We start from the raw sequence: 26,206 nt of genomic DNA, 5'->3' as shown, positions 1-26,206 counted from the left end.
ATTTAAAAAAAAATCAACTCTCCATAATATAGGGACTTAAATGTGAAAGGCAATATTCTTAAAATATTTCAAAAAAATATAAGAGACTATCTTTATGCCACTGGGGTAAGGAAAGATTTACTAAACAAGATCGCAAAGTACCAACCACTCAAAGGTATCTAAAAAATAAAAATTAAAAACAAATTTTAAAAAATCACTGCCCCCCTCCACTTCTGTATATCACACCTTTAGAGGAACAGAATCAAAGGGAATCATGTTCACATAAGGATAATCAGCATAGTTCATGGTGAGGGGACTGGAGATCTTCTTACATATAGAATGGCTACATAAACTTGGGATTTTTAATTTTTTAAAAAAAGAGAAAGCACAAATTTATATGGCAAACAATAACCGCCTTTCCGAAGGCTTGATGTACGCTGGAGGACAGGAACTTATCACCACACACCTCCAGTTTTCTCTCTTCTCTTGGGAGGTACCAGTATGGAAGGAACTCTTTGGGTTTCTCTCTTCAGCCCACCTGTCTTCAGTAGAGAAGAGGAAAAAGAGGCTCAGGCATGTGTAGACCCTGAACTTGTGGGCTTTAATCTTTCAGAGTTCATAGGGAGTTCTGTTTGCCCCTACAGGAGGAGGTGGTAGATAAACATACAGAGATGCTTCTCTGCCCTTCAACAAACTCAGCCCAATTCAGAGGGAAGCGGTGGATGCCAAATGTTTTCAGGCCAAAGCCCCAATTTACCCACAATAATGTGGAACTTGCAGTGATATCTAACTTGTATGTATATTTCCAGTTGGCTCAAAACCAACAGGGAAAAGGTTATGAGTAATAGCCACATGATCACCACCCTTAAAACCGCAACCAGACTTGTGAGTTATGTTTATACATCCTTCCTTGACCTGGAAAGGATTTTAAACAACCCGCCTCTTAGGAGTGGTTGTTTAACCACTTAGGAGTTCTCCAAAGCAGAACTAAGATAAATAGGTATAACTTATAAACAGAAACATTTCCACTTGAACTTGTTAATATGAAACAACTTTCTTGTTAATATAAAAGAATACAATAATTGGTTGGTTCAAGTGTAGTTAAGTTTCCTGGCAAATTTCTAGTTTAAGCCACCAACCCACAGAAACAGAAGGGAATATTCCTTTAGGATCTGCAGCCTCTAATGTGCCTTCTGACTGTAAGAGTCAATGAAATAAAAGAAATGCAGACTTAAAATAGAGCTTGGTCATTTAAGGTCTTAAAAAACAAGAGCAACGCTGGTGATTTCTGACCAATATTCTTGAATTGCCAAGTAACTTTTTCAAAATTTTCATGCTATTTCCTATAATTTTTGCCATCAGAATCCCATAGGACTCTTTCTTTCTGACATAAATTTTGAAGTGCGTCAACCACAAAAGCAAGACAATTTCTCACAGAGAAGAATGGTCTTACCTGGAGAATTAATCATCACTTAAAAAGGGTATGGAGACTGACTCAGCCGCCTTTAGATAGAGCAGAAGGCATTCTGTATATGTAACTCATTTTATCTGTCTTTCCCCCAAACTCCTATCTTGCTTTGTTTTTCTGTCAAAAGCGGCGTCCTGCTTTTCTTTTTTGAAAACTGCCCCTTATAAGAGAGTGGGTTGATAGCACAGTGGGTGGGTCTCCTGCTTGTCTGAATAATAGGGTCACCTGGAGAGGTTTTGCAATTTCAATGATCAGGCTACACCCCAGACCAATTAAATTAGAATACCAAGAGGTGGAGACCAGATCTGCACGTTTCTTTTTAAAGTTCTCCAGGTGATCACACTTCTCGGACAAGGTTGAGACCCACTCTATGAGCAAACACTAGCAGTTCCCAAACTTGAACCTGCATCAGAATCATCTGGAGGGCTTGTTTGTTAAAACAGACTGCTGGGCTGCACCCTGCTGGGTTTCTGATTCAGCAGGTCTGGAGTAGGGCTGAGAATCTGCATCTCTAACAAGTTTCCAGGTGATTCTGCTGACCACACTGGGAGAACCATGGGAATACACAGATGTGTGGACTTTAGCCTATTTGGTTCTCAAGTAGGGAGGCTACAGGATAAAAACTGAGTTGGTTGGTGAGGTTGCCATGGTGAGGTGGATCCCCCCCCACCCCACACTACACACACAAGTCAATAAAAAATGATGTCTTCTAATTTGAAAAGATACGTGCACCCCAATGTTCATAATAGTACTATTTACAATAGCCAAGACATGGTAACAACCTAAATGTCCATTCACAGATGACTGGAAAAAGAAATTGTGGTATATATATACAATGGAATACTACTCAGCCATAAAAAAGAAACAAATAATGCCATTTGCAGCAACATGGGTGGGCCTGGAGATCATCTTTCTAAGAGAAATAAGCCAGAAAGAGAAGGTATAATACCATATGATACCACTTAAACGTGGAATCTAAAATAAAAGACATAAAGGAACTTATTTACAAAACAGACACAGACTCACCAACATAGAAAACAAACTTATGGTTACCAGGGTGGAAGAGGGTGGGAAGGGATAAATTGGGGAGTTTGAGATTTGCAGGTACTAACTACTACATATAAAATAAAGTTTCTACCGTATAGGACAGGGAACTATATTCAATATCTTATAGTAACCTATAATGAAAAAGAATGTGAAAAGGAACGTATGTATGTATATGTAAGACTGAAACATGCTGTACACCAGAAACTGACACAACATGGTAAACTGACTATATTTCAATTAAAAAAAAAGAAATTTATCACAAATAAACAAAGTGAAGTAAGAAAAAAAAAAGAAATGGTTCCTTCCCTCTAGTTTGTTTTTCCCCTACTTTTAGTTTGTGCTTAATACCCCAGGAAGTCTCAGTCTAGAGCTCACTTTTAAAGATTTTAACATAGTATAGTTATAGCCAAAGGAGGTCCAGAAGGCTTTGCAGAGTTCCAACAGCCCTGATAGAAACAGATTTTTTTAAAAAACCAAGTCAAATATAAAACCCACATCATCATCTCTTTAAGGGGGAGAAAAAACATACATGTATATATACACATCCATATATACACACAAATATATTTATTTTCTTTTTATAGTAATATTTATAACAAACATGATGAAACCAAGGTTTTTAAGTGCAATATTTAACCTGGCCATTTTCAGGCAAGCCAGGTCGCTGCGGTTTGAGACAGACAAATTCACAATGCTCCCAGGAATAGATCCCTCTCCGCCCATCTCCCAGGGTATTCGGGAACTCTGTCTGAAGGAAAACTCAAGATGTATCTGCTATTCCTATCTGTTTCAAAGCCTTGATAGTCTTTTAGTGTTTTGGAGGTTTTGTTATTGAAGAACAGTGGAAACAAAAAAATTAAGTTACTCCTGCTAAATTTGTACAATCAGTCTCAGCAACCTGGCCACATCCTTGAATCTATCTATCTTTTCAAGCAGTCCTGGCCTCAAGTTTCAGATTTATGCAATTTCCCTGGCTCAGACAATCTGCAGGCTGTTTCAATATCAAACCCAATGATGAGAGTGCCAAGACCATTATTTTCTTTAAATTCAAAGGGAAGACTTCCATTTTTTCCACTTTATATTCAGCATTTGCTACCACATTCTCAATGTCTTCCTTGCCTTTCACAGCCTTCTTTCAAGTTGGGAGTGAGAAGCTAATGAAATTCAGGAAGAACAACATAAATGCAATCTCATCCCGGAGGAAAAATGCAGTCCTTCATTTTGCCTAAGATTGAAACCCTCAACCCTGGTCCCTTGAAAATGTGCTTCCAGACTATCTTCATCATCACCCTCATTCTATTCTGGGTAAAATGAGAAAAGATGTGTGAAATACTTAAAAGAGCTCAGAGCACTGTACAAGTCTGAAGGTTGGTTATTATTATACCCAGACACAGGCTGCTACTCAGGCGTGTGATCCTCTTCCCCGATGACTCAACGGTTGATAAGTCTTCTTACAACTGGTCCAAGAGTAGTAATTAGTCATCTGTCTGGCTCTCACCCTGGTACTGCATGGAGTTGGGTGGGATGCGGGGGTGGGGAGGAGTCACATGAAGACTTAAAACTAAGTACTGATTCATGATCTTTAGAGTATCAAACCAGAATTGAGTCTTACTACATTGACCTCATATTCACCTGGACTGGGCTAGAGGAGTTTTTCATTTAAGGCCTGAACCTAGCTGGACTCACAATCAAATTTCAAGGTAGGAGGAGGGACGTTGAATTCAACTCTCTTAATTTACACATGGGTCAAAGAAATCCAGAGAACTGACTTGCCCAGTGTTTCACAATGACTCAGGACCAAGCAGGAAGTCTATCACAGTCCTGATGCAGCTTCATATGGAGAATCATACTGTCTGGAGCTAAAGCACACTGATCATAGCCCCAGTGATTAGTAGAAGGGTAGATGGACAGAAAGATTCGTTTAACACAGTATTTAGGGATGTCCATAGGAAGCTGGTCTAAACATTGAGGATTCTGTTGACATGCCTTTTGAAAAAGTCTGCAAAGTATTTCCATCTGTGGTAAAGTAGTCCTTGTACCCATTAATAATTCACAACTCAGCTCAGCAAATTGAGCAGAGAACAAACCTTATCATTAGTGCAAACTACTACTGTCAGCACTAATGAAAGTAATTAACATCGATATTTAAGTTTTTTGCTTACTGAGTAATTGGCAAGGGATTTAAAAAATAACTTCATGAGGAAATTAACCAGCCATCCCATAACTCTGTACTTTCGTTCCATTGTTTTAAACATCTTAATTGCCAGGAAAGCTTAACCACACAAAATGGGGGGAAAAAAAAAGAGGTTAGGAACTCCGGAAGGGTGGTTCATCATTTTCCGCAGCTTACTTTTTTCATTATAATACATTTTCCATTTTTAATTAAATGAATAAAATAGCTGTATGGCCTGTGAGATTATATATAATTGCCAGATAAAGCTGCAGATATCTCTCTCCTTAATGTGCTTAGAGAAGACAGCTCTGCTGCCTTTTAAATAGACACATTTTCTTCACTTACCTTGTTTTGAATTTGTGCAGGCTTATAAAATCACAACAGATGTTTCCTGTGGGTACCAGGTACCAAATAAATTATATATCAGTTTCCCGTTGGTTTTCTTTCTTAGCAGTCATCAGATTCTTTTGAACTCAAAGTTGGGTAAGACAAAATCAACTCTATTTTCAATCTTCTCTACTCCTGCATGGAGAATGAGGGCCAAGTCAATGATAGTAACCTGGACATTAAGAATTAAAAAAAAAATTTTTTTTTTAAAGGAGAAAGTTGACTACCTCCCATCAAAGTTTAAACAGTAATACACCAATACACCAATGGGCATTTACTGTGTCCTGAGCACTAGGAAGGATACAGAATGATGAGACATGGTCCTTAAATTCAGGGGGCTACCACTGAAAGTAGCCAAGTTAAACATAAGAGTAATATGCTGAGGAAAATGGTGGAGTTCCTCTCTCTGGAGTTGGGAAAGCATTTTCAGTAGGGAGGGAATTTGTTATAAACAAGATGGCCACTCAAGTTTCCTTAAGTCCTATGGATCAGATTTTATCCAGTTCAAAGTTGTAGGGATTTAAAATACTTGGCAAAAAACACCAAATTTTCAGCAGTGATTGCATGAGCTACAAGAGATGACTTTGGAATAGGCTCTGCCATGCCAGGGCATCGTGAAAATCATCAGGTATAATGATCACATTGGATAGAGAGGGAGAGAGTAAGAAGAAGTCAAGGGTGAAGTCCTCAATGACTCTCCAAGAGGTCTGGAGATGACAGTGCAAAGAAAGGGGTCTCAGCAATAACCGGTTGGTGTGACCCTTGTAGAAAGAGTGGTTTCCCAATAAGAGCAAGGGTGCAGTGGCCAAGCTACCTCTAGGTCCTGGGTCCTGGTGGGGCAGTTATAACTAGTGGCGCCTGTGTGGCTGCTGTTTCAAGGAGGAGGAGGAAGAGGAGTAATTGTGTAACTAGATTCAGAGTATCCATTTACAATGAAACCGAGGGCAAGAGGGAAGACTGAGAACTATTAAATGGTGAACCAGCAGGGGAATGGGAAACTGAGGACCAGGACAGTCCCAGACTGGATAAAGGTAATACCAGAGGATGGAGAAGTGGGGCTTGCACCTTTGGTGAGTGAGAAGCAAAATTTCTGGAACTGTAACTGTGAAGCTACGCAATGGCCCCTCCTCTGCGCTCCCTAACTACCCAAGCCTGGAAAGGCTCAGGTCCCAGTTTAGAGAGAAGTGATAGTCCACAAAGACTGATAAAACTAAGCATTGAAAACTTGTCTCCAGTATGTCTTTATTATCCTAGAGGCCTCAATAAGTGTTTACAATTAGAGTGTATCTTCAAAACTGTTTGCATCTTAGCCTGAGGAACACACACGCTTATTACTTTTCCACTTCACTGTTTGGGCAACTCCCCTCCCCAAATCTAAAGAGCCATCATCGTTGTCATTTATTACTATAAAGATGGTGATGATGTGAGAGCTTAGAAATGATCAGTGTTGGTCTGACCCAGGTTTTGCAAGCATGGCTCTGGCCCATCCCTGTCACTTCTAAAATTGCTTATCTCTACTCGGTGCGATGTGTAAATTGTCAGCTGCAGTTGGAGCAAAGAATCTTACTGCTCATCATGAAAACTGGCTGTTCTAAAGCGCGTTCTGCAAGGCAGCTCTTTTCTAAAAGTGGCCCATTATTTCTTGAATTTTTAACCATCTTGTTCTAGCAAGTCTAGGGAGGAATAGGCCACGGAATGGGTGTGCAGAACTGAGGACAGCCTGGCCCCCTTCCCATGTCCTTCCTTGGCCACCACAGCTGATGAACTGAGCTAACAGCACATGCCAAAGGCTCTCCTACTGTCTGACACATACTTAGGTTTGGGGTTTACTGGCTCAGACCCAGTAGCTGGGCTTCTGTGCTGCAACTGGGATTTCCTTGACCACCAACCATACCTGCTATCTTCTATCTTCCCCACCAACCCAAACCCAGAACAATATCTGAGCACACCTGTGACCTGACCCACAGCATCCCTGACATCACTCTTATTTTCCTGGGGACCCAATCTGCTTCAATCTCCTTCTTTCACTTTCACTGTCAACACCTCCCACTCTAGAAGACACAGGCCAGGAAAAATACAGGATCTGCACCTGAGACTGAATGTCTCCTTGAATTTTGCACTCTGGGCACCTCCCTTGTTTTACCTTAGTCCTGGCCTTGAGAAAACCCATCCTGATCTATAGCTCATTTGGCAGGATCTCTATGCCCTGTGTATTGTTGTTACTCTGTAATAAACCACTCCCGAAATTCAGTGGCTTAAAATAATAACCATTTATTTATATCAACTCAGGAGATTGGCAACTTCGGCTGGGCTCAGTAGGACAATTCCTCTGGTCTCACCTGGGCTCCCTCAAGGGACCTCGCTTAGCTATGGGTGGGCTCGGGGGCTCTACTTGACTGGTTGTTGACTGGATTGCCTCAGATTGCCTCCACAAGGTCTCTCATCCTCCAATAGGGGCTTATTCTCATGGAAGGTAGGGCTCCCAGACACAGAGAGCAGATGTGCACAAAACATACTGATGCCCAGGCTCAGAGATGACACACTGCCTTATCTGCTGCATTCTGTTGGCCAAAAAGAATCATGAGGCTAGCCCAGATGTGGGAAATTACCTCTACCTGTTAATGGAATGAGCTACAGAGTCATAATGCAAAAAGCTTAGCTAAAAGGATGGGTGAAGAATTGCAGCCATTTTAATCCTCAATCTACCACACCTTGCCTAGCTTCACTCTGGCCCCTCTTCTCCAGGACTGGCCCCTATTTTCAAACCCTAAGCCCACTGAGTATGATTCCATTGCATATGGATAGGTATCTAACAAACAGGGTAATATCTAACCATCTGCCAAGTTTTCAACAGCCATCTGAATTCCTAACTACCAGGTCTATACATGTCTATGAATCCAATGATGTCAAAACTTCTAGAAGTTGGACTGAGATAACATTCCTTTGGCAGTGTTCCTAGATTGATATAATGTCTCCAAGAGGCTGGCCTTCATGTCAATTTCAGTTTCATCATCCCCACCCCAACTCTGTCCGTGCCTTCTCTTTTTTATACAATCTCTTCTCCTTCCCCTGAAGGACTCCAGTAACAAAGCCTTACACCTGAGTCTTCCTGAATGACAAGAACTGTGAAAACTTCTTATCTGAATCAGTGGTTCTCAAACAATAGTCTCTTCAACAAATGATGCTGGGATAATTGGGTATCCACATGCAAAAGAATGAAGTTGGAGCCCTACGTCATACCACATATAAAAACCAACTCAACATGGATCGAAGACCTAAATGTAAGAGCTAAAACTATAAAACTCTTAGAAGAAAACTTAGGGGTAAATCTTCATGACCTTGGACTTAGCAAAGGATTCTTTGATATGACATAATAGCACAAGCAACAAAAGAAATATTAGATAAATCAGACTTCGAAATTAAAAACTTTGCTGCATCAAAGGAAACCATCAAGAAAGTGAAAAGACAACCCACAAGATGGTACAAAATATGTGCACATCATGTATATGGTAAGAGTCTGGTATCCAGAATATATAAAGAACGTGTACAACACAACAGCAAAAAAACAACCCAAGACGAAGTGGCAATGGACCTTCGTGAATGGCTAACAGCCCCTGCACAGGAGTTAAAAACCTGTCTTGGGGGTAGGTATGGCTCAGTGGTGGAGCACATGCTTAGTATGCACAAGGTCCTGGGTTCAATCCGCAGTACCTACATTTAAATAATTAAAAAAAAAAAAAAGGAACTTGTGCCTTGCCTGGAGCTGAGTCCCCAAAGTTTTCCTGGGAAGCCTAGATTAAACTGAAGATCAAAGTAGACAGGGTGAGTTCTTCCCTGTGGTAGACTGCCTGCTGTGGCCCCATTTCATCACAACTTTCTGCATCCACACACTTGCCACAGCCTCATCATGAGCAGAACTTACTTCTCTCCACCTTTCCTGACATTCTGGCCACGTGACTTGCTTTGGCCAATAAAATGATGCAGCAGTGACAATGTGCCAGTTCCAAGCCTAGGCCTTAATGTAACTTGTGCACTGACACTTCTCTTTAGTCTTTTTGCAATCGCATTGTGAACAACATGCCCAGGCTGGCTCACTGATCCCAGTAGGACAAAGAGAGACACATAGAGCAATACCAAATTGCCTCAGCTAAACCCAGCCTAGATTAACCAATCTCTGGTCAACCCTCAGATTTGTGAGCTGAATACCACTTTTTGTTTGCTGAGATTTTGTGGTTGTCATGCAGCATTACTGTGGCCACAGTTAACTGCAACACCACCCCAGCCCCATCTCACCACAGTCACTCATTGCAGGGCCAACAATACCCTTAGATATGCCAGGCTGGGGACAGCGCTTTCAGTCAGCATCTTCAAGCTAAGTGTCCTGCTGACTTTCAGGTAAAGCCTAATGTGGGCTGAATTCTAGAATCCATAGATGCCCAAGAAAGAAGACAAACATTCCTCCTTGCCAGCTGATTAAGTACACGGTGTGGCTAACTGCATCATATCCCAAACCTCCGAACTCCTAACACGTTCCACAGAAGCAGCAGATGTCATCTTGACAGGATTTCTTTGTTTTCTCAATAGATGCTACAAGAGCTGCCCATGTTCTCTAGAGCAAGCAATTTATCAAGAGATCAAGATTATTCACTGTGTTTTATTAATACATTTTATGCAGTCATACTGATTTCAAACAAAGTTATCTTCTATCTAATTGTTTTTGCCTCTAATCTGACGAGAGCATTATTTGAGAACAATTGTATCACTCCAAAACTTATCTTGGGTATAAAATGTAAAGAGACTACACAAAGTGCTTCTGCCTATAATGAAGTGTCAAAAACTTCCTGAGTCTGACAGCTTTACCTAGATATTGAAAATAACATTGTACCTTTCCCTGCCTCTGTAATACCATTTTTTTTCTTTTTTAAGCAGGAAGACATTAGGTGCCACGGAATTCTCAGAAGAGTAGAGTATACAGTAAAACCAGCTGCTAAGAGGCCAAATCTTTTCCCAGCAGGCAGGTAGCGTGTTCAGGTGTACCCAAAATGATCGCCTCTGAATTGCCCTCACCCTCCCCATTTCTACAACCAAAGTCTCTCCCTCTTTGTGAAGCCACTTTTACTTTGTGAAACCCTCTCTCTTAACTACCAAATAAGCAAACAGGGGTACAGGTGGTTGGAGAGTCTCAAGGAGAGGTCTGACTCAAGTCCATTATTGCAGCCAACAGAATACACCTCCCAGACTTCCAACTCCTGGGGGCCTGGGCCCCACTGCTGTGCTCCGGAAGCCACTGGTGCATTTGTGTGGGGCCGCATCTTGCAGAGGCTGCTCCAAGCCAATGGCTGAGCACCGCAGAGGTTCTAAGTAAGGGAGGCCCACTCCTAGGAGAGAGGGAATGCCTCTGAAGGCCAATGTGGGCTGGAGAATACCCTGACAGCCTTGCCAAACCTGTCTGTGACTGCCCAAAAGTCTAGGACACTTCCACCCAACCTCTCATTCTCCTCTTCACCCCGGGTCACACTTGTGTTGTGGTCTGATGGCTCTCGAAGCCTGGCCCAGCTCCCTCTCCATTTTCTCTCACACGTTCTTCTCTTAATAAAAGCTTTGCACATTTAATCCTGTCTTGACACCTGTTTCTTAGAGGACTGGGACCAACACATACATACACCTGTCCTATCTTTGGGACCAAAGGTTCAGAGGAGAATGGTTTCTCTGCTCTTAAGAAAATCTACTGTTATGTAAACCCAATGAACTTTCTGAAGAGCCTAATACGAAATTCTCTGCAGGTGCTTATTATAATTGTTCTTTATAGTTGATTACAACAATAAAAACCCATCTCTTGGTTGTTATTATTGTAATAATCAAAGAAGATACAGAGAGTCATCCCACTTAACATGTTTAACCATGACCTAAGACTCACTAAGTATGATTATATACCTCTTTTACTTCTGTGTCTCTATGGTGTAGACTGTTCCTCCACTGGGGACAGAGGGAGTCCTTCAACTGGTGGGAATGAAAGGATGAGTGCAATTCCAGGGCTGGTAAATACCTGAGCAGTTGGTAACATTCGATCATGCCACAACCCAACTTCAAAATTCTGCATTCTCCTCATTTCCAGACAACATAGTCTAAACTCCTTGACATGACATAAAACTCTTTCATGACAGCCAAAGTCCTTTATAACTGGTTCCAACTTACCTTCCTAGTCCCCTGACCTCCTGTCACTTTTAAATGCTATCCTCCGGGCACCTCACTCTTACTAATTAAAATGACATTTGAGGGAAAAGAGCTCCTGGCCTGCTTGGTCACAATAGTGATAAGATGTATGTGGGGGGAGGGAGGACAGCACTGACTGGCTCCAAAGAATAAGGAAAATAGAATTAACATCTGACTATGGCCCAACATCTATGTATTCTCACTATCTTTTTTTTTTTCATTTTGGAAAATTATTTACTAGCTTTTTTTTTTTTATTACGTATAGTCGGTTTACAATGTTGTGTTAATTTCTGGTGTACAGCATAGTGATTCACTTATACATATATATTCCTTTTCATATTTTTTCATTATAGGTTATTACAAGATATTGAAGGCAGCTGATCATCTCCAGTTTTTTTTTTTCCTTACGAAAATAACAATTTCCCCTGGCTATCAGTCTCTATATTGATCAATACCTGTTTTCCAAATGATTTTCAGTTTGCAACACGTGGGGCAGCATTTTTATCAGTCTGTAGGAGAGTTGATTATGCTAAAATATGCTAATATTGATTTGACTAACTAATGGACAGGATCTACCTGAATGAAAACTCTGTGTGGGACCTCATCTTGGCCCTGAAACCTTATCTGGGATGCCACATGCCTATCTATCAAGATTTGGTCTACATAAGTCACTCACTGCTCTGTTAGAATGACATAGTCCATGTTTCCCCATTTCCTGATGTCACCACTATCCCTACCATCTCTTCCCTGAAAAGCTGTGTTCTGTTCTGTGCCCTAGTGATAGACTCCTCCTAGTTCTTGTCCAGTTGGTTCTTGATTCCTCCTTGGGTCTTAGTCTGTACTATATTTGCCACTTCATCTGTGGTTGTTCATCCCCTCAGTGCCCTGGACACAGGGCACTGTGGCACCATCCAGGCAAATGGCCCAAATCAGGGTGTGGAATGGACTAGAATTAGGGAGGAATTGGAAGGAGACTGGAGCAAAGACTATGGTATTGTTCCCAGGTCGTTTTTCAGCACCATCCCATTCCTTCCATGGAAACTTATCCAGCAACACTAAGAATATCTGCTGCATCTCTAAGGCTCAAACACCACCCAGGTCATCTGTGAATGAGGCCCCCACACAGTGGGTGAGCCTGGAAAGGCCAGAGAATAAAAACAGATTTTAGAGAAGGATTTCTAAGATAAAGGCTCTGGTGAAGAAATACATTTCTTCACAATGTAATCCATTGAAAAACAGTTCTGTAAGTCATTAAGAGGTGCTGTCATAAAATAAACTTTATTTCCATGGTCAAATAAGTCTAGAAAACTGCGGCTTAAAGTTCATAATTTTTCTTCACTTACAGGACTTCTCAGAGCTTTTATTGCACCAATAGGAATTGTAAATCAGCAAAAAAAGAAAAAAATACAAGATGAAGCAATTCTCAAACATATTTGGCCATGGAAGCCATACTTTGTTTTTTCAATGAAGACCTACTGATGTCTTGCATAGCCTAGTATTCAGAGGACCAGAGTTTGGGAAACACCAACCAAATGTAATGTCTCTCAGTCACAGATTACACAGGGGATGAAAAATGATGAAAGATAGTTTCTGAAAAGCCAGGTTCCTCCCCTACAAGCGAACTGTACAGTCCTTCCCCTATGTAGGAAACCGATATAACTCTGAGTTTCCAAACTTCTGGCAAATCAGTGAGGGTAGAGTGACCTTGGGAAAGTTACAAACCTATCTCAGGCATGGTTCCTTCGTTTATGACAACTGGCCATAAAGATCTATCTTCCCACTCCAGTTCCCAAAGCTATAGAATTAATGGAGCCATTCCTAAGGAGTGATGTGAATTCCTTGGAGAAAGCCTCTATGTAAATACAAGGTCTTGCCATCTTAAATGCTGTGGATTTATGCCCTGGACTGCACAGTGACAGCCATGCAGATAGCTCTGTTATTTTTCAAAGCCAAAGAAGTCTGATCAACACATTAGCCTTTCAGCCATCCACCCTCCCCAATACTGCCTTTTCACATGAAATTCTTATTTCTTCCTCTGTGAACTGATAAAATGTGGCAGCAATGTGCCCATGAAAGCCAAAACTCTAGTATTTCAGTGTAACTATTTCTAAGGGATAGAAAAGGTAAACGACTTGTAATGTGGGATGCATGTGTATTACATTTACTTCCACAGTAAAAGGAAGAGCCAACATAGATAGGATGAATCGGATTCTTCATTATTTATGAAAATTGGCCTTTGAGACCTATTTCTTAAGTACTTAATCACATGAAGGGAAAACTGAAGCAAGATTTCAAATTAGTTTGGCATAAAGATATATTAATTACATCAATGAATAGAAAATGCTTTGGTGGTGTGGATGTGTGCTATCTGAAACACTGGTTCAATATGACTCAGATAATTCTTACTGCAGACTAGGTATTTTTGTATGTTAAAAAGTGACCAAGATAAAAGAAGTACAGATAGTAGGGTAATCATAAGCATGAACAAGATGTCTTTTTTTGAAGTAGTAGCAACAGAGATGGAAGACACATGACACTGACTGACTATTGTAAACTTGGCCAATGTCGTGTTGGTTGTAGGTGATCATGAGCTAAGTGGATGTGGAAGGTCTGGCTTGGCGACAACAGCTGGTTACATCCACATTACAATTTTGCAGGGATTCTTGTGCTTTGTACCCATTTATTCTTGTGTCTTACCTGCCCCAGGGAATTCTTTGTTAGAGCTGAATTCTTTCTTCGAGCTGAATTCTTTCTTCTATATAAATGTATCCTTCCCACCTTGAGATCTGCCATCTCTATTACCACAATCTTTCCTCTACCCAAAAGGCATTTTATCTCCTAACCTATAATTTTCCTTTTGCTCCCAACTCTACCTCAAGAAAAGTTTCTCAATCCTTTGGAGACAAAGTGACAACTGAGAAGTGGGAGAAAAAAAATCTCTCACTGTCTCTTCAGTTTTTTTTTTAAAAGCATTCATTCAGTTCAGACTCCAGGGAAGCTCTTGGACTCTGCCTTGTCACCCCCACATGCACCTCCCAGGATTGATCCTAATCTAAAATCCCAAATTGCCCCTTTGGAATGAACAGTAGCTTAGAACATTCCTTCTATTGCTTTGGAGTCTCTGAAATATCCCCATTAAATAAATGCAGAGCCTGCAAGAGTTGTGAGATGAAACTGGTGGAGATGAGTGGTCCTGAGGGAATTTTTCATCTAAAAGAAATTTCTTGCTGCCATTCATGAACCCAAATTAGCTATTTTATGGAGCAAAAATAAAAAAATAAATCCTCCTAAGTCATCACTTGATTTAGTAAGTGATGTAGAAATATCCCATCAGTTGCTATAGGAAATTGAGCCTAGTCCATTTATTATTTTAATTTTAGTTCCTTAAGACATGTAGACAGAGATCTTGACAAAACCTGAGATGGGGCAAGAAGTTCCATAAGATCTTTAAAAGCCACTGGCATTCCCAAAGTACATGGAAAGAAAAATCCATTTTAATGGAATCAATAACGCTTTGGATTTCCTGCCAGATTTTGTGTCTGTCCGTCATTCATTCAGTATCTGTAGGAACACGTACTAGGTAGCGCTGCTGGCACCATGCAGACCACCCCTTGCAGAATGGACAGCCAGACCATACAGAATGAATCAGGGATCCTAATCTTGCGAGTGCTGTCTCCATGGGTGCCCTGGGCAGTTCTGCTTGTTAGGAGATACACACGCACACTCTGAAGGTACTGAGGGGGAAGAAAACAAACACCTGACTTAAATCACTGCAGCAAAGAGTGTTTTGACAGGATACTGTAAGACTAAAGGCAAAAAAGAGTGGTGCACAAGTACTACCCTCTAATTGATAAATTTGTTTTTCACAGGGTTAAGGGTTAGCAATTCTGAAACTATTTGTATTCCAGAAGTGAAATAAGTAAATACATTGTAGATAATGAAAGCCAGGTTCTCACTGTCAGAGCAAGAAATTACAAATAAAGAAAATGGGGGAGGCTAGAATAAATCCTATGGTGCTGAAGTCAGAAAAATCAATAAAAACTCATGATTTACTATATATATATATATATATATATATATATATATATATATATATATATATACACACACACACACACACACACACAGACAAAAAGATACAGAAATATAGACGTGTGTGTTTAAGTACAACACCCCAGTAGCAATATTTATTTCTAAGCACCCAAATCTTGATTTCTAAATACCATTCTCCAATAAGAGGAACTAGGCCAAAAAGTAAAGAAGTACTCCAAAAAATTAGAAATTTTTTTAAAAAGGTGAAGACATGTTGAAAAGTCATAGGAGCCAACCTGAAAGAGCTCTCAATGGTCAAAGTTGGAACAATCTGAACAAGGAAATAGAGTATTGGAATATAAACCTAAGAATAAATAAACATTCATGAATCCATGCTGATACAACTGAATAAATAAACAGGGGAGAAGGACAGCTCTCCCTAGAGCATTCTAATTAAATAATACAGAAGGAATTAAGAAAACAGAAAATAACCATTAGAAGACATCAGTAATTGCTGCAAGCAAGAGCCACCAATGGATGCTAAAATTAGTTTGCAAAAGTTTAAGTAGAAACAAGATATTTGCTTACTCTCAAAGTCTCTCTCCAAACTATTTAGTAATTACAAAGAGAAAAATAGTAAGTTTATAGTCAGGAATACTGGTAGATACCACTCTGCAAATCAGCCAAGTGAACAAGATTAACATCACCAGGAATATATATGAACAGCATGTACCCTCTGATACTCTGTACTGAAAAGGGCACATGGCCTTTGGAGAATCCTTCCCAGGAATGCATAGCATCAATCTAATCATGAGAAAACAACAAGCTAATCCAAATTGAGGAACACTCTACAAAGTGACTGACCAGTACTCTTCAAAAGTGTTAAGTCATAAAAGACAAGAAAACACTATGGAAAGGTCAGAGTGGAGAAGACCACAGACACACAATTAAATGCAATACAGAATCCTGTGTCATATTCTAGAACAGAAGATGGTAAGGGAAAAAAAACTGGTGAAATCCAAAGAAATTCCTTAACTCAGTTCATAGTATTGTAGCAAGGTTAATTTCTCAGTTTTCATAATTGTTCTACAGTTTTGTAAGCTGTAATAGGAGGGGAAACTGGCTGAAAGGTATGTGGGAACTCTGTACTATTTTTGCAACTTGTCTGTAAGCCTAAAGTTATTTCAAAATCAAAAGTTAAAGCAACAATAGAAAAAAAAATCAGAGGCGTAATTCTTAAGCTCCCGTGACTGTCTTTTCCAACAACGGCCCCACCTGCTCCTCCAGAACCTTGCCACCCCCCTATCAAGAGGTGAGGTCTATTTACCTTTCCTTCAGCCTGCACAGGACTTGATGACAACTTCCATGAGTAGGACAGACACTGCCTGGCTTCTGAATCCAGGTCACAAAAGGTGGTGCAGCTCCTACATGGCGTGTTCTCTCTCTCTACCTCCCTCTTCTCACCCGCGGAACCCAGCCACCATTTTATAAGAAAGCCTAGGCCACGTGACGAAATCACGTTTATATGTTTCAGCTGGAAGCCCCAGCTAATAGCTAAGGCAACAGCCAGACCTGTAAGTATGCCTTCAGATAATTCCAGCCCAATGCCTTCAAGCTGTCCCATCCGTCACTAAGTGGAACAGAGATATGCTATTGTCCAAATTGCAGATTTGGGAGCATAATTACTGTTGTTATTATTTTAAGCTACTAAGGTTTGGGGTGATTTGTTATGCTGCAAAAGATAACTGAAACAGCTGCCCTAAATTGGTATAATTAATTGCTATTGGAAGATACTATATCCATTCCATCCCTTAAAACAAAGCTTTACTAACAAGAGTAAAAAGAGGACTCATAGGTGGTGTGAGTTTAGTAGCATTTCTTGCCATTCTGTCTCTACAGTGATTTATTTTCCTATACAGTATCCCCCTCTGAAGGAGATCAATATGACCTTGAGATATTAAGATATATCCTAATGGCATATTAGACTTGTGTTTTGCTAGGTCTCATTCTAAGCACATCCATATTAATGTCTACCTGTTTACTTTCAGAACTAAGTCATCCTATTTGTCAGTGAATAAAGAGCAAAGTGATCAGAGTCCTCAGTTTCTCCCTTTACTCTGTGCCCTATCTTCACCCTTTAAGTTCAAACCTCTTGCCTTCTAAGTAGAGCTGGGACCACACAAACAACCATCATTTACGTGCAAAAGTTTTTTCTTAAGTTTGTCAACTTGAGAATTCTGAAAGCAGAAAAGCCAGACACATCAATTTAGCAGTAAAACACGCTGATATCAAAGATATCAAATAGGTCAATAACCATCTTAGGAGTATTTGAGAACCTCTTTTTCTTTACAAAGCTTCTAACTCTTCATTTTCAGAATTAAGCTAAATTATGACCTTGATCTTAAAGAAATTATGAAATAAACTGTACCATCTTCGAGATATTAACATGGAGAAAATAAAACAGGGAATTATCAATGCTTAGTTTTCTTCCTGCTATAATTAAGGAAGAAGCTAATATTATAGGGATGTACATTACAAAAGTACTTTGCTCTTCTCTGTCAGATTAAAGTGAAGCATGTTTCAATGTACCTTCTTTGAAGTCACTGTATGTGAGTTCACATCAGTCTCTTGCTTTTCTCTACTTTGAGAGCAAGGGAAATAGCACCGAAAAAATCGAGTTCTGAATCACAAACACCTGAGTTTGAATCCGGGCACTCTCAGTCACGTACTTGCTATGTCAGTGGTTCTCACAGTTTCAACGTGCATCAAAATCACCTGGAGGGCTTGTTAAACCACAGGTTACTTGGGGCCCAACCCAAAGGTTTTTGATTCAGTACGTGTAGGGTGGGGCCTGAAATTTGTGTCTTACGAGTTTCCAGATGATGCTGAGTTGTAAGCGTTTGAGCAAATTACTCCTTGGTTTGAGTCTCGGATTCTGTGGCTGAAAAAAATTGGAGAGTTTCTTCCTACACCATAAATACTTACGTCCTTCCCCCGTATTAGTCAATACCCACAACAGGTTCAGCACCCTTTCCACAGTTCTGAACCTGAAACATTTCAGGAAACAGCGTTTCTTTTTCTCTTAGGTTTGGTTCAAATTCATTAGGCAACAAACCTGGTCTACTAACAGTCTTCATTTATTACATATTGTTTTTATTCGGTATCTATTTTATTATATGTATAGTTTGGTTATCGGGGGCTGTGACCCTACCCCACTAGAATGGTTTTGTATTAAACAGGCTACGAACCATACTACCTTTCTAAAATGAGGGAAAAGGTCTGAATCCTGAAGTCCTGGCTTTAAATATTTTGGATAAGGAACTGGTGATCTGTCTTTAGCACTTCAAGAGATTTATATCTTTTCTTTGACTTATTTAACTGTTTTCAGTTTTCTCAACTTGCTTATAAATCCCTCAAGAGCAGAATCACGTCTTGTGTGGCAACCCCCACATCACCTATCACATCCTGAACCTGAAGTATGTGCTAAATAAATAACCACTGGTTTGACTTTATTGACCCTAATAAGATTTGAGTAAAAGTTTGACATGATTCCACAGTATGAGATTCAAGAAGGATAGATGGAATCAAAAAAATTGCAAGGTTCTCAAAATCGCCATTCTGACTATAATCCCCATCATCCCAAATGATACTGACAAGAAGAAAATGTGACAGTGACATTTCTGCTCTTCTTTGCACTTGTCAAACATCATATCTAAAGTATTGGAACTGGACCTTGTTTCTGCTCCCCGTCTTAAGAACCTACACTATTATTCCCACACTTTGATTTGATCTCTTTTCTAATGGCTGCTTTCCAAAAGCCTTTATATATGCTCAAAGCTGTTGCATCTTTAAAAACTAAAGAGAAAGAACGCATGTTATGCACATAGGAACAAAGGTGCTGTGACTTGAGGTGTAATCTATGAGAAGGTGACCAATTCCATTTGTGATCCAGGAAGCCAAAGTGAGGTTGGCAGATGGGGTAAGGACAGTCCACCAGATTCACTTACAGAAGCTTGCAAAGATGCTGCAAGGGTCAGACCTCTCATTCAGAAGGCAAACTTTGATGGGAAACTGGATACCAGGCACCTGGATCATCAGTGGGACAGTACAACAAAGCCTGTCCATCCGGGTATTGCATTATTGCGTTATATAGAGATTTTTGCCCCCCAGGATCTTAAGGTCACTGCTCTTTTAACAATGCCTCTAATACTACATCCCCACACCCAGAAAATCCCCTTGAATCTAAGAGCCTAAATAAAGGGAAAAAAAGCAACACTATTCACATTGCAGGAATGATGACACAAACAAATTCACATTCTCATTAGAACTGGTCCTGCAGGATTCTGCAGGATCAAGAATTTCATATGCCATTGCTTTGGCTGGACCACAGGACCTCCCCTCCAGATATATGAAGTACATCAGTGGGTTTTCAAATTAACACTTATTGAAATCTGAAACCTCTCCTTTTTCTTAATTTTTTCCCAGTATTATCTATTGACCTTCACAGCTGGTATCTGGAGTAATACACATGTGCTTGCAAAGACAAGAAAATAGAGAATGGAGCCATGAAAAGAGACTGAGACAGACACAGAGAGAGGGAGGCAGAGAGAAGGAAGAGATACAGAAAAAATTATGATTCACTACAGGAAATTGCCAAGACTGTGTATCATTTTTTAATGTATGAAAATGGAGATTTCATATAGTTCAACTTCAACATAAATAACTACTATCCCACATTTTTATAAGAAAACAAAAAAGAGAGAAAGAAACGAGAGGCATTATACGTAAGGATGATCTAGATGTATCTGGGCCCTACATCTCCATAACACTGACTCTGATCATCCTCTTTCAGAGACAAAAAACCAGGGACCATTATGTGCCGGGTCATAATTTAGAGATGCACAAGAATGGAAGGGAGGCTTAAAAAGAGCCACATCAAAATTAATGGCTAAAGGGTCACATGCTAGACTTATGTATTCAGGGTCGCCAGTCTCCTTTAAGATTCTTAGCTCAGACTGTTGATTGCCCGCCTCCCGGGAGACCACACTAAAATCCATCACTGCACTGCCCAGCATTTGTTCTTAGTGCAGCCTTCCCTGCAAAAGGCCTGGGCTTCCCCTGTGGCATCAGAGTGCCCAGGTGCCCATGTACTGATAAAAGCACACACTTCCCTTCCCCTTTCTTTCTTTGTTTCACAGGTGGAGCTAGATGGCTTCCATCATCACTTGACAATCTGGCTTTTGTCAGAATCAGTGCCTCTCTCCCCAGGGAAAGGGAACGGAGGAAGGGAAATTGCAAGAACTTCTTTTCCTCTATTTTTCCTCCGAACGTCTATTTTTCTGACATTCTACTTGCTGTTTGTTGGAAACTGGATCCTGGCCAGGACCTCAGAATGAGGAGTGTGTTGTCATCACCAGGGAGAATACATTGAGCAGAACTTCTAAACTTGGGCTGAACACTGCACTGATCTGGGGTAATGCGTTAGAGCACATGTTCCCAGGACCCTACTGAATCAGGCACCCCCACCCCTAACCCGAGTCTGTCTTGTTGCTTTAACTCAGTGGTTCTCAACCATGGGGGCGGTGATTTTGCCCCCAGGGGACATTTGGCCACATCTGGACACAGTTTTGGGTTGTCATAACCAGGAGAGGGGTGCTACTAGTAACTGGTAGGTCAAGGCCAGGGATGGTGCAAAACATCCTCCAATGTATGGGAGAGCACCCCCACCCCCAACAGAGAATGGGCTGGCCTTGGAAGTTAGCAGTGCCAAGGTGGAGAAACTCAAGCTTAACTCCTCGGGCAGGTCTAGTGATCTGACAGGTTTCAGAACTACTAACTGTAGATAGTCCAAGAAGATGGTAAGACTGGAAAAGATTATAAGTGGGTCATTACAACTTATTGGTAAGAATAGTTACTAATTGCTGAATCTAGCCTGTATTTCAATTATCCAAAGTCTCCAGAGAGAGAGAGGGTTGACCATAACAATAACAACAAAAAAATTATACAAATTTTGCCCCTCCTTTTACTTACATTAGTGTGTGAAAGTGACGGTGATATATACACATATATAATACACATATATTCTTATTCTTTAGTTTATATATAAGAAAAAGTGGCATTATTGAAAACAAGATGTGTACACGTGGCTTGTGGTATATTCGGGGGAAGTAATATTAATAATGGAGGCAAGGAATGCTTGGATTTCACTTAATGCCTTGCCCAGTTTTCTTTGTAAAAATCTGGAGTTTTATGGTGAATCCTGAGATTCAAATATTGACTCAGTAGGCCAAAATAGAGAGCTTCTACTTTGCCTATTTGATACAAAGGTTTCTGCTAATGAAAGTGAAAGGAATTTTATCAGTTATCTTTTTTCTAATCTTTTCCTATGGTTTCTGGAAATAGCAGTTCCGAGGGAAGAGAAACTAGCCCCACAGGCTTAGAGATAGGTCAGAGATCCATCTTTTTTCAAACCCCTATAACTCATGACTTCTTACCTGCATGTCCATTCCGGAGACAATTTATGTAAAAAGAAGACAGTACTGGGGGCCTTATTTCTACATTCATCCATCCAGTCATACGTTCAGTACTGCTATGAGAATCTGCTATGTCGGGCAGTGTCCTAGGTGCTGATGGTACAACGGTGAACAAAAAACAAGACACTGCCCTCACAGAATTTCCCTTTTGCCGGGGCAGATGCACACACAAAAACTAAACAGCTAGTCTGTATATAAATAGTTAGGGGGCAGGTGGAGATGAGTGGTATCGGGAGAATTGAAGCAGGGAAAGGAGAAGAGGGAGCATCAGGGTGGAAGTAAGAGTCCACCTTACAGTGGCTGGTCAGGGAAGGCCTCTGTGAAGAGGAGATGCTTGGGCAGAGAGCTGAAAGAAGCAAGGGAATAGCCAGGTGGTCATCTGGATGAAGAGCACATGTGGCAGAGGGAACAGCAAGTGCAAAGACCCTGGGGTGTATGAGAAGCAGAGAATGAGTGAGAATAAGAATTAGAGAATATCTAATGGATCTGACTGGCCTCAAAACTTTGACCTTTGTTTTAGGGGCTTCTGGGGAGTTTGTAAAGCTATCTTGGGCACTGTGACTCTATGTACTCCTCTTCTCCCCACTTGAAAACAAGAAAATGAAGTAACAATCAACTAAGGTCAGAGAGAGAGAGGTGATTATGCAGTTTATTGGCACAAAACAGAGGAACTTGTGCTCTTCATCGCTTTCCGGGGGAAAATCGAACATGGTCTGTGCTTAGGGAAATACTGTGCTTCTTGGACAGCAGAGCAACAAGACAGCGCAGCAGCTGCAAATGACTAAGAGTTTTGGAAAGAGAAAAAAGGTGAGCTGAGTGAGTCTAAAGTTTAGTCCTGCAAAATACAAGTGGATAGACAGATACACTAACCCAGGACACACAGCTAGCTGCACAGACGGGACTGTCACCACCCCCAGAAAAATCATTCATCCTTGGGCGGGAGCCAAAAACCAGTGAGCAGTCCTGTGTAAATGAAGACTGTGCCCAAGGCCTGTGAACTCTCTTAATTAAAATATATTAAAAAAATAAAATAAAATAAAATAAAATAAAATAAAATAAAATAAAATAAAATAAAATAAAATAAAATAAAATAAAAAAATAAATAAAATAAAATAAAATAAAATAAAATAAAATAAAATAAAATATATTGATACCTGTTCAAGGTTGATCAATGAGCAGGCACCTTGAGTGCCCTTGGCTAGCTGGGTAAAAGCAATCCTCAAGGAAAGGGCTCTCTTGAAGAGGACTCCTAAGAGGGGACCCAAGAGATGTCAGGAGAGCAGAAGGTGGCCAGTGCCAGCCCTTTCACAACTCGATGGACCTACAGATGATCATACTAAGTGAAGTAAGTCAGACAGAGAAAGGCAAATATCATATGATATCACTTCTATGTGGAATCTAAAAAAATGATACAAATGAACTTATTTGCAAAACAGAAATAGACTCACAGACACTGAAAAACAAACTGATGGTTACCAAAGGGGAAAAGGGAGGGATAAATTAGGAATTTGGGATTAATAGATACATACTACTATATATAAAATAGATAACCAACAAGGACATACTGTATAGCACAGGGAAGTAGATTCAATATCTTGTAATAACCTATAATGGAAAGGAATCTGAAAAAGAATATCTATATAACTGAATCACTTTGCTGTGCACCTGAGACTAACACAACATTGTAAATCAGCTAAACTACAATTTAAAAAAACAGACTGAACAAAGGGAACAAAGTGGATGAAGGGGTGGAACCCACCAAAGGGGCAGAATTGGAGGATAGAAAAAATCCGAAGTCAGGGCAGAAGCTGGGATTACTGAGGGTCAGTCTGGGTTGAAAGAATGAGGAGACCCTTGAGGGTGGAGGAGAGATGTAAGGGCCAGAAAGAAGGAAACTGGAACCTAAGAAAGACTGAGGAAATGTGGAAAGTGGGAGACTGGCCCATAAGAGGATTTATCTGTGTGTGTCCGTGTGTGTGTATATCTGTTGTGTCTGTCTGTGTGTGTATGTGTGTGTTTTCAGCAAGTTTCTCACGGTGGAGGCAGGGAAGTCTCTCGAGATGGAGCATGACCATACTCTGAGGGAAAAGAGACTGGATGAAAAGGAGAACTAACCACTGGACACAGAGAGAAAAGGAGCAAAGCCTGGAGCCAGAAGGAACGGAAGCACCTTCAGGGTAACTAACATCCGGAACACAGGCAAAGTGACAGCAGCAGCGATCGTGATGGAACTAGAAGAGTGCGGCCAACGCCCATCCGCCACTCATTTCACATGCATCCAGTATACACTGAGGTCCACTATGTGCCAGGCACTGGGTTAGCTACAGAAGGTATAAAGAGAAAATTCCCTGGCCCTGCCCTGGGTTAGGCTATCTATCTGGTCAAGTTCATGAAGAGTAAAACAGTCCATGATTGCCTCTCTGGGAGGAAATGCTCTGAGTCTCTGGCTTCATGTTGCTTAGAGGATGAAATAGCATAATCTGGAAAGAAAAGCCGCTCGCAGCACGCTCCCTACCATCTTCAGTTGGCTTGAAAACAGTGATAGGGATAAAAGACTTAAATAAGGTTCTAGAAAACCCCTAACCACCCCTCCCCTTGAAGAACGAAGCTCTGATTTACAGCACTGATTTTCAGGGAGACCCTCTTACTGTCAAGTCAGCTGAATTTCTGTGAATTTTAGATGCCCAAGGGTTGGGTTGCTGTTTTGAATTAGTTCCTCTTGCCAAGGGATATAAGAAAAGGCTCCCGAAGGAAGCCTGCAAAAACAGCTCATTACTGTGCAATCCATTCCCCCGCCACCTTGCAGAAGATTCAGGCGGAAAAGCTTTGTTGCCACCGTCTGATAACAGAGGTGGTGGCCTGAATACTAACCAGAAAGCTGCAGAGAAGGAAATGTTTTCCGAGAAAATGTGTCTCTTCTGTAGGTAGGAAAACAACAAGACAGAAAAAAAAAAAAAAAAAAAACCCCACAAAAACCCCACAGGTCTCCGCTCACAAATCTCAAGCGGGTAAAGCTGCAAGCGTCTTGAGAAGGGCCGGAAGGTTAGGTCTGGAGGTCTGGCTTGTAAAGCCATTTTCAATGCCTCCCTTTGGCTGCTCACATACAGTGGGGTTGGTTTGCTCAAATGAATGCAAACAAAGGAATAAATTTGTTTGGAAGGGCAAGCTTCATTATACGCTAATTAATGTAAATCTCACCCACAGAGAGGAACCAAAATAAATAGCTATAGTAATTAAAGTTTAGGGGTTTTGCTTTGTTTTGTTTGGAGGGGGGGTTAGTTCAGGGATTGCCTGCAAAGGATTCAGATTTGATGGAGTTTTGGGGATGGATTTTTGTATAATAATTTTTCAGAAGAACAAACTACCTAAATCACTCGCATAGTTGTCCCTAATCCAGGTCAGTAGAATCTTTCCTCTCAGAAAGGAATACACTATGTTCCCACAAGAGGTTTTGGAAAACAGAAACCAATGTTAAGTATCAGAGCTCCAAAAATGTTAGAGAAAAAAGCCTAAAACAATGCGGGGGAAGAAAATTAAATCATTAAAGCACTGTCACATTGAAATAACCAGACCAGCAGAGCCAAAAGATCAAAGCTGAGTCTATTAGTTACCAGGCAAGGGGAAATGGTGTCATACCGAAGCGGGTTTGGTGAACCGCCCCAAGAAGAAGAGCTGAATAAGGTCAAAAGAGGAATTTTTGTCAAATAAGGCAGGATTCTGCAAAGAATTATTTGATTGGCTAAGAAGTGAATTATACAGTCTCTTCGGGGATTGATCATTGCTTGATTTAGGTCACAAAAGCACAGGCAAAGTTCTCAAAGTGGTCTAAGTTCTGTTGCATTGAGAGTCTGTTATGTTCAGGATCAGGGAACAGCTACCTGAATAACAGAATCCCGAGCCATGGCTAGCAATGACCAAGATATACTTTTCAATTAATGATCTAACATGGGCTATCGGGAAGGCAAGTGTAATGAACGTGCACATTTCTTTAACTTTCATGGCAATTAATGTTGTACTCGTTTTCACCTGTGACATATCCACACTGCCTGGTGAGGGAACCAAACAGGCAAAGATCTCAGAAGGGGAGGAAACAAGTGCAAAGGCCCAGGAGCTAAAATAAGCCTGGTGTTTTTGATAAACAGCAAGGCCAGTGCAGCCAGATCAAAGTGAAGGAGGAGGAGAGTGATAAGAAATAAATTCAGCAAGGTCCAGATTGGCCCAGGATGCGGTAGGACATGGACTTTTACTCCAACTGGGACGAAAATCCATTGAAGAATTATGAGCAGGGAAGGGTCATAATCTGGTTTACAACTTTTCAAAAGTGACTGTCTGATATGTGAAGAAAATTCTCCAGGCAAGTAAAAGGAGAAGCGG

General features: G+C 40.7%; 1 long non-coding RNA gene across 16 annotated transcripts in view; it reads right to left on the bottom strand.

The window, feature by feature from the left end:
• Window positions 1-26,206, bottom strand: part of LOC123612910 (uncharacterized) — a 175,725-nt gene that overhangs the window by 88,513 nt on the left and 61,006 nt on the right. For 15 of the 16 annotated variants that reach the window (XR_012504524.1, XR_012504533.1, XR_012504521.1 and 12 more), the window contains 2 exons: window positions 22,987-23,153; window positions 5,013-5,189 (listed from right to left, as the gene is read on the bottom strand). This is a non-coding gene — a long non-coding RNA (uncharacterized LOC123612910). The remainder of the gene's footprint in view (window positions 1-5,012; window positions 5,190-22,986; window positions 23,154-26,206) is intronic. The other variant, XR_012504520.1, reaches the window with a different exon arrangement.

The sequence above is a fragment of the Camelus bactrianus genome, chromosome X (assembly GCF_048773025.1).
Source record: "Camelus bactrianus isolate YW-2024 breed Bactrian camel chromosome X, ASM4877302v1, whole genome shotgun sequence".
In the NCBI taxonomy this organism is placed as follows: domain Eukaryota; kingdom Metazoa; phylum Chordata; class Mammalia; order Artiodactyla; family Camelidae; genus Camelus; species Camelus bactrianus.
The sequence above is the reverse complement of the archived record's forward strand: the minus strand, read 5'-3'. Positions and strand labels throughout refer to the sequence as shown.